The sequence below is a fragment of the Cavia porcellus genome, unplaced genomic scaffold (genome assembly GCF_034190915.1).
Source record: "Cavia porcellus strain 051 isolate PalLab524CR breed Dunkin Hartley unplaced genomic scaffold, mCavPor4.1 scaffold_16, whole genome shotgun sequence".
NCBI classification, from domain to species: domain Eukaryota; kingdom Metazoa; phylum Chordata; class Mammalia; order Rodentia; family Caviidae; genus Cavia; species Cavia porcellus.
In genome coordinates this window covers 2,479,841-2,488,470 of record NW_026947499.1, presented here as the reverse complement: position 1 = coordinate 2,488,470, position 8,630 = coordinate 2,479,841, and the positions used below count along the sequence as shown (strand labels likewise).

Here is an 8,630-nt window from a genome sequence, read left to right as displayed (position 1 = left end):
CTCCGTGACCCAGATGACGTGGCTCTTTCTTGTAAGAAGCAAGGCTGCGACCCTGGGCACAAACAGCTGCATGCATTCCTTTGGGGAGCATCATTCCAAAGGACTGAGTATTATTTCCTGGCCATGCAATCTATTGGGAAAACAGGAGGGTCAGTCTCCATTGTCCAGGTAGGGAAGAAGGCACAAGGACTGTGGTCCTCCTCCGGCAGGTGGACCCGTGAGGCCCAGACACGAGGGTGGCCCAGCCCACTGGCCGGCCTTCTTTATTGTTAGTACATGGTGAGCAATGTGTTCACTCCAAGGGTTTGGTGCACGCCCATGTTTCACTTTAATCATTTTCTTTCCGTCACCTTCCGCTTCTCTCCCTCCATCCTGGGACCCCGCCTCATCGCATAAGGCCTACTGTCCTGTTTCCTGCCATCCATCTTTCATTTTGCTTTTGAAATTATTTACACCAGACCTCCAGGGAGGCGGCGGAGTGGTGAGAAGACCCTCTCTGGCATTTGGAATTCAGATGATGGAGCATAGCAAGATGAGGAAGAGGAGGGGAGAAAGGAGTGGGTCCCTGGGACCCAGCCAGGATCTGAATGAGAATTAGAGCCCATAGGGACAGTGGAGAGAGCAACTTCAGTGCGGGAATGGAGGTGGCAGGTGGTGCTTTCTTCCTTTCACCGGCTGGAGTTGTGGGTAGAGCAGCTTAGACCTACAGAAGCAAGGTGACTATTGGAGTCTCCGGAAACCACCAGGGAGAAATGCACCTGTGGGGTGGAGCAGTGGGCACTGTGGACTGCAGTAGCCGCTCAGTTATTCGGGTTCAGACACTCCCCAGGGAAGGCCGATGGGCTGGTTGCCATCTTGGAAGGGGCCAACAGAAGTCAGCATGCAGAGCACTGCGGGCTGGCTCTGTCCAGCAGCTCCAAGTGTCAGGGTGAGGGGTACCTGCCAAGCCAGCAGGGGCTCAGCGAGCCAAGTCCAGGTTGGCAGGAGGCACTCAGGGTTTAGGGATGAAAAACTTGGGTTCCAGCCTCACAGCTGGACAACAGAGGCAGCCTGGACTTCAGTGGAACTAAAGGTCAGTTGTGCTGGGATTATGCACAAGCTCCATAATTCTACTGCGGCTTTCCGGGACCCACCATCACGGTTCTGGGCTCTGTCTGTCCACTCTGTCTACCAGTGACATCATAGGCATACACAGAAGTGGGTACTTTTTCTGCTTTTTAAACTTTTTAGTTGTAAAAATCAACTTTTTAGTTGTAAAAATTTTTTTGCTTTTTAGTTGTAAAATGTTTTGCTCTCTGTGCATTTTTTGATTTTTCTTATTTTTTACAGCTGAGAACATGGTTTCTAGATGTTTGTTTTGTTCTGTTCTGGTTTCTTCTTTCTTTCCCTCCCGTCTTCTTCACCTGTTCCCAAAGCTTGAATAATCTTCCGCTGTGCTCCAGCCTGGCTTCTAACCAGCTTCCCTCCTTCTATTTCTCTATTTCCCTCCTAGTTCTTTTTAAGTTTTCTCCCTGGAGTGTGAAATGACCATATTGAGGAATATTTACTGTACACGATCTGCTGGTTTGTCTTAGGTTTGGTTATATAACTCCAAATCCCGTGGACATGGTTAGAGATGGAAAATTAACAGTCACCACAGGTTGTCGTTTTTAGGGTGCTTGATGCCATCGTTATTACTTACGGCACTATTTCAGCCAAGTCGACACAATTGCTCTAGTCAGTCTTCCTTCCTGGTGTGCCGAGACTGAGACAGCCTGAGGGTCATAGACAGTACTACAGGCCAGGGCCTGAGAACCAGGGGCTGGGCCAGTGGGCAGCCACTCCTCCTCCCCCATCAGCTGACGAGGTGGGAGCTTGCAACAGACTCAGAGGCCAAGAGCCAGCTACACCCGAAAGAGGTCTCAGAGAAGTAGTCAGTTCCTAAAGGTTCTCAGTGCTAGCAATAAACACACCTTCCACAAATCATTTACAAACATCAGTGCAGCAATTAAGCTGAAAAATAGAAAATGAACAGACACAGAAGCAAGATGCAGCCCCAGACTTCCAGCTCACCAAAGGCAAACCCGGGGACAATGAGGAGAACAATCCAAAAGCCACCCTCCTGGACTCTGTGACACCGTAATAGTGGAAGTGACAAAGCAGATGAATGAGGTTCTGGAAAAATCAAATAGGAAGCAGTTTCTCAGATAACCTCAGAGATGGTGGCCATAATGAAGGGCGTGATTGGTGAATCTAGAGGAGACATAGATTAAAGAGTAGAGGAGCTTAGGGAAACGACGGAAGCCGTGCATGTCCAACATAAGAAACAAGGGGAATCCAGAGAATGTACTGATATCTAGGAGATTAAGAGCTCTATTGAAATTACAGGCAGCACAGTGAGCTATATGAGGAAAAACGGCCCATCTGCAAGACAGAGCAGCAGGCAGTGATGATGGAAAGAAAGATTACTTAAAATTGGCAAGGGACCACGACAAATCAACCACACAGATGCGAGATGATACAAAGAGAAAGATAATAATGAAGGGAGCCAAGGAAAACACAGGAGACAGCAGCAACTACATAAAAAACCTGTTAACAGAAATAATGGCAGAATCCTTCCTGTCATGGTTTATGTCTGTGGTCCCAGGCCTCATGAGTTTGCATTGTGCATTTGTGATGGTTCATTGTCTAGTGCTTGGATTGATGGTGTGAGTGCTCCACCCACATCGGGGTGGAGCCAGGATGTGATGTAATGGCAGGAAGAAGGTGCTTGCTCTTTTGCTGATTTCAGCCTTGCTGTTTGCAGCCACCATGAACTGTGGCCCCACCATGCCAGCCTGCCTTGGAGCCAACTGAGTATGGACTGAAACCTCCAAAAACTGTAAGAAATAAACCTTTCCTTTCTCAACTTTGGGCTTTAGGTATTTTGTCTCAGTGAGGAGTAAAAAGTAACTAAGACAGAATTTGGTACCGAGGAGTGGGGTCATTTGCTGTGCTATACCTGGCCATGTTTTTCAAGAGGCTTTGGAAATGGCTTGTGGGCAGGGTTTGGAAAGATTTGGACATGTCTCCTGGATGCATAAAGCTGGAGCAGCATAGGCTGTTCTGTAGAGGAGATTCTGGTCAGAGCTCAGGAGACCAGAAGGCTGATAGAAAGCCTGATGGTAAAGACCAGGCTTGGGAGGTTTCTGCAGGGAAGAAGGACGGCATTGGTTGTTGGACTCCCCATGATGTGTGTTATGGCTTGGCAGAAAGTTTGTCTGCATTTTGCTCATGCCCAGAGACTGAGACAAAGGGCAATGGACTGATTAATCTTAAAAAGGAAATTACAAAGCAATCGAATATAGAGGCTGTGGCATGCCTATTGTTGGGGGCTTTTAGCCAGCTTTATGTTGCAAATCAACAGCAGAGAGCCCAGCAGGATAATTTGCAATACTGTGACTTTGGCCCAGAAGGATGCTGGCCACATGTGAGCTTGAGAGGATGATGCAAATGGACAGGGGACATGAGAAGGACATGCTGGCCCTGCTGGGCAGGAGAGGGAACACTGTCACCCAGAGAGCACTGGAAACCCATGCCTGGTAGCCCCACTCAAGATCACAACTCCCATCACACCCCGGAAAGATGAATACACAGGACATGGACCCTCCAAGGAAAATGGTCTCTGCATTCATTTTATATTTATCTTTTTTACAGTCATATTTTACAGTCATATTTAATCGCTCAGATATAAAACCTAACAACAAAGTCTTTGTGATCTTCAGGTTGGTAGATATTTCAGAGATAAGTACCAAAAGTGTGATCCAAAAAAGAGAAAAAAAAAAAACATCCATTGTAACTCTTTTTTTCTTTCTTTAGGAAGAACATGAACAGGCAAACCCTAGACTGGGAGGATCTGTTTCCCAAAGCATATTTGAAATGATTTACATGCCTATCATACTAAAAACTCATAACATCCAATAATAGGGAAATAAGATCCCTAATAAAAGCAGGCAAAATATCTAGACATCTTGATAAAAAAAGATGCAGCTAGGAGATGAAATGAGCCCCTTGTCACGAGAGGAGAGCAAAGCTCACTGCTCCTGCTTCAGAGCTCCAAGTGCCGGGGACCTGGGGCAGCCAGGGCTTCAGCAACTGCTGAGGTGTGCAGAGCACAGGCATTCTGGGAAATGCTTTGGTGTTTTCTGGTAGAGCCCAACACATGCTCGTCGTGTAGCCCAGCACTGGCAACTTAGACATTCACCTAAAAAAATGAAAATATGTGATCCTAACAAAACCTCTGAGTGGACCTTTGCAGTGGCTTTATGGGTAATCACCCAAGCCTGAGAACTGTTCAAGGGACCCTCACCTGATAACTGCAGTGTGCAAAATGGAATAGTACTCAAAAGTATCAAAGGTACCATGGGTACCTTTTCGCTGTGTTAAAGAAGGGCAGATCCAAAAGCTACTTGCTTTAGAGCTCACTTAGGAGTGGCTCTGGCAGAGGTACAACTTTTTTTAGGGACAAAAAGCTTATCTGTGATTGCGGGGCCTGGCAGTGAGTTATACATTGAGTACAAATAGACAGGAAAGGGCCAGAAAAGTGACATTTATCTTCCACACCATGATGGTGGATGCAGCTACACAGCTGGATGCTGCTCTAACCCCTGTAGTTTAAACTACAGAAATAAACCTGCAGCCCTTCCAGGAAAAGGAATCAGGGGCAGACAGGCTCCTCCAGGCAAACGCCCTCTCCTTTACTGAATTCAGTTTGTCGGCACCTTTTAGATATGCTTACTGGTCACCTTCATCACAGGGAAGCTGCCCTGTGTGGGATTTAACCTGATTCCTGGTTCTCACCTTCTTGTCCCCAGGCTCTGCCCAGCAAGACCCTGAAGGGCCACAGGTTCAGCTGCTCCTGGGACAGAAAACCACAGGATGCAATTGGCTAGGTGGGCATGGATACAGGTGCAGTCAGCTCAGCCTACGTGGAGCCCAGCAGTTTGTCCTCCAGGATGGAGCTTCCCTGGGAAACCCTGCAGCTCACTGACCCACAGGCAACTTTCCTGACCAGCAGAGCTCAAGTCAGTGAAACTTTGCATCAGAAAAAGCAAGATCAGGAAGATAGTGCGTGGCATCCTGACTGCTCAGCCTAAGTTCATAAACATCTTTCCAACATGGAGAAGCATTTCCACTCCCGTATGCCCAGCAGAATGGAGAACTGAGAATTAAGTTCCTCCCTGCTCCGCATGAAGATGAGTTTAATATAATTATTTGTAGCAAGTCCTAGATAACCCATTATGGATAAAATGAATTCTCAGCCTTGTTCTGAGCTGCTGATGGGGAATAATTTAGCTCATAAGTCAGGGCTGGCAAAATGAGGCTTCACATTTAGAGTTCATGGAACGAAGATGACTGGATTTTCCAAGCTCATTAACTTATGCTGAGCTTCATGAATACTACATGGGGTTCTGGGGGAGAGAGAGACACAGAGAGAGACAGGGAGAAAGAGAGAGAGAGAGAGAGAGACAGAAAGAATGAGAGAGAGAGACAGAGAGACAGAGAGACCGAGAGACAGAGAGAGGAGTGAGGGATTTACAGGTGTGTAGACTTCACATTCTTTGACATTTAAGAGAATGCTTAACACTGTCTCTGTCTAAAGTGTGCTTCAAGTCAGAGCACTCTTTGAGGAAAACTCAGAATTGACATTTGCTTATTTGTTCTTTTAGGTTTTGTAGCTTCCACGGGTGGATGCATAATTCATGGCAGAATTCATTCTGCTCAACGGAAAGTAATTTCTCGTAGCGGCATCCCATGCAGCCTCTGACACACACACATGGCAAGGCGTGTGGACCTGGGGAAGAACCTGGAACAGCTGGACAAACACTGCAGGCTGGTCCTTCTAGAGTCTTCCAGTACTTGTTTTGCTTTTGTGTGAGAGTCCTGACTTAATGTTCTTTGGATTCAACTCATTAGCCACAGGCAGCATTGAACACAGGCATCATCACAGACGGGAGACGCAGAGGAACTGGGACGCCCTCCTTGCGGGCTGAGAGCTTGCTGCTAAGCTCAGCATGGAATAGAGTGTAATTAGCATCTTCATCTTCTGCACGATGTCTCCTAGGTGAACACCAGGCGAGCTTGCACCAGGGGCGCCCAAGGAGCCCTTCTTGTCAAACTGGGTGTCCTCCCTGCCTGGGAAACATCCTGGCTAGCTCAGCACACTGCCCTGTGCTCCCAGAGGGGCCATGCTCCTGGAACAAGCCAAACACCCCACATTCAGCAAGACCAAGCCTAGAAGGCACCTGTCAATGCCCTAACCTGCGTCGGGGAGTCTGGAACCAGAGGCCATATCTGCCGAAGCCTACAGACCATAAAACTTAGCTCACAAGGCTTGGATCGAGGAGCAGGGGGTGGTGATGCAGGCTCCTGCAGGGTTAGCGGAGTGTCTTTTTCTGGGGGGAACAATTTTCACAGTTTGTGGGCTTTGTATATCTTTTCTTTCCTGATTTATGGGGCCGACTCAATAGGAGAGCTGTGTTCCTCAGAGGAAGAGGAGGAAAGTGGGGTGGGTGGAGACGCAGAGGAGAAGAGACCTGGTGGGGGCGGAGGTGCTGGATCCAGGGGTCCTGCTTGGCACACACTGGGGCCCCATACAAACCCCAACTGTGGACACCCATGACGTCCTTCATCCTTGTATAAAGCTGAGCATGTATTCTTGCTAATCAGAAGCACTATGTGTCCATTGTTTGAGCAAGGGCATGTGATACAAGGAATTGAGAAGATGCAGAAGCTCTCAGTTCCTCTGCGCTGAGATAACCACGATTTAAATCTCTGGCTGCTCTGCCGCAGGGCTTCCACACACGGAGATGCCACAGATGGAGCTCTGCTCCCTCCTGTGCTACCTGAATGGCGCCATCAGCATTTCCCATACCAAGAAAATGTCTCTGGACCTGTGATTCGTGGATCTCTAAGTTATATTTTCAATAAACATAAATTCCGTATAATAATTATTTGGGGGAAACTGCCCAGAGCCTAGAAAGAAGCCCACGACTTCACTACCATGGCTCAGCATCTCCCCACCACACAAGTGCCTTCCCCTACATGCATCCTGCCAGGATAGTAACTCACGTGGCGGATGCAGAGAGTGGAAGTGCTCCCTGGCCCTGCCTGACCTTCGGCAGTGTCCACCAAAGCTCTCCGTGACACTTGTGAGGGAGTAGGTCTTGGAGAAGCAGGCCACAGGGGTGACAGGACTGAGGGGTCTGCAGCTGATTTGCTGCTCCAAGGGGGACAGCGCTGTCCCTCCCTGGCTCCTCTCCTCTGTCTCCACTTCCTGACACCATGATGCAAGCGGCGTCCCTCCACCAGGCCTTTCCACCAGGCCTTCCTTCTTTCTCAAAGCCCGAGGACCATGGACTGAAAACAAACCTCACCTCTCTATGTGGCGGGTGTCAGAGATGGTAAAGCGTCCCTAAGGCAAGGCAAGAAAGGAATAGAGATGCCACTTGTACTCCACAGCAAAATCACCCCTGTGCTGACTTCCTGGGAAGCCAGTCCTCTCCCTGTGGCTCAGGAGCTGCATAAGAACAAACCTTGGCTCTGCCCTCGCAGTGGTGGCTCCTAAAGAGCTGTGCAGCCAGGCAGGTTTTCCCAGAGAGGCAAAACTGGGCCACTTCCCAGGTGGAAGACGCATGTGTTTTATGGCTTCTCCTAACTTGTCTCCTGTCCCTGAGCGCATCCAATGGGTGCAGGTGATCACTTTCCCAGGTAGGGGGAGTTTTCTAGCCAGAGATCCCTAGAGAGCTAACCAGAGGAGAGGCTCAGTTCCTTTGGCAGAGGCCTCTGACCCCAGACTGCTTGACAGGACGAGAGATCATCGCTGCTGAGTAGAAGCTGTGCCCTGAAGTCAGCACCCCCAGGAATGGTAGCAGGATGGACTGAGAGCCCGCAGTCTCCTCACCCCTTGGGACTGCAACTCCAGGGTGTCCAGGGCCTCTGGCAGTGAAAGAAGAGGTCCTCCTAGTCTGGCTTGGGTTTCTGCAAACAACTCTGCTGGGAGCTGAGCTAGATGGATGGCATCCAGAATGTAAGTGCTTGGGCATATGTGGCGCTGACCAAGGAGGGCCTGAGTGCTGAGCTGTCTGTGGCAGTGTGAGAGGGCCCACCCAGTACCCCTGCCCTGGTCTCCAGGATCTGGGAATACAAACATTCAGTGACAAAAGGAACTCTGCACATGTAGTTAAGGGTTGCAATGCCAAGACGGAGACAGGACCTTCAGCCTCCTGTGAGGGATCAGTGTCACCGCGCCCCAACGCAGCAATGTTCTTGAGTTTGGGCCAGAAGAAACAGCAACATCAGAGTAGGAGGGACCCAGTGCTGTAGGGAGCTGAGAGAGGTCCAGCCAACTGCCCACGGTGACTCCAAAGAACTAGTTCCTGCCAACAATGTGTAGGAGTAAAAGTGGGTCCCTCTCAGGCTGCAAAGAAGAGCTCAGGGCAGCAGGGCAGAACATGTCCCCTGGCTTTGGACCCACAAAGCCAAAGAGCAAGAAGGCATGTTTGTGTTAGTTAAAGCCACAGTGTTTATAGCACAGGCAGAAGACCAGTGTGGGAACGTGAAGAAGCATCCCAGAGACCGCCTCGGACTCGAGGAGCTAAGGGCCACAACAG

At 49.3% G+C, this 8,630-nt stretch overlaps 1 long non-coding RNA gene across 1 annotated transcript; it reads left to right on the top strand.

The window, feature by feature from the left end:
* The first annotated feature begins 2,769 nt into the window (after window positions 1-2,769).
* Window positions 2,770-8,041, top strand: LOC111756105 (uncharacterized). Its single transcript, XR_010039937.1, has 3 exons — window positions 2,770-2,860; window positions 4,833-5,559; window positions 5,688-8,041. It is a non-coding gene; the product is annotated as an uncharacterized LOC111756105 (long non-coding RNA).
* Window positions 8,042-8,630: the final 589 nt, after the last annotated feature.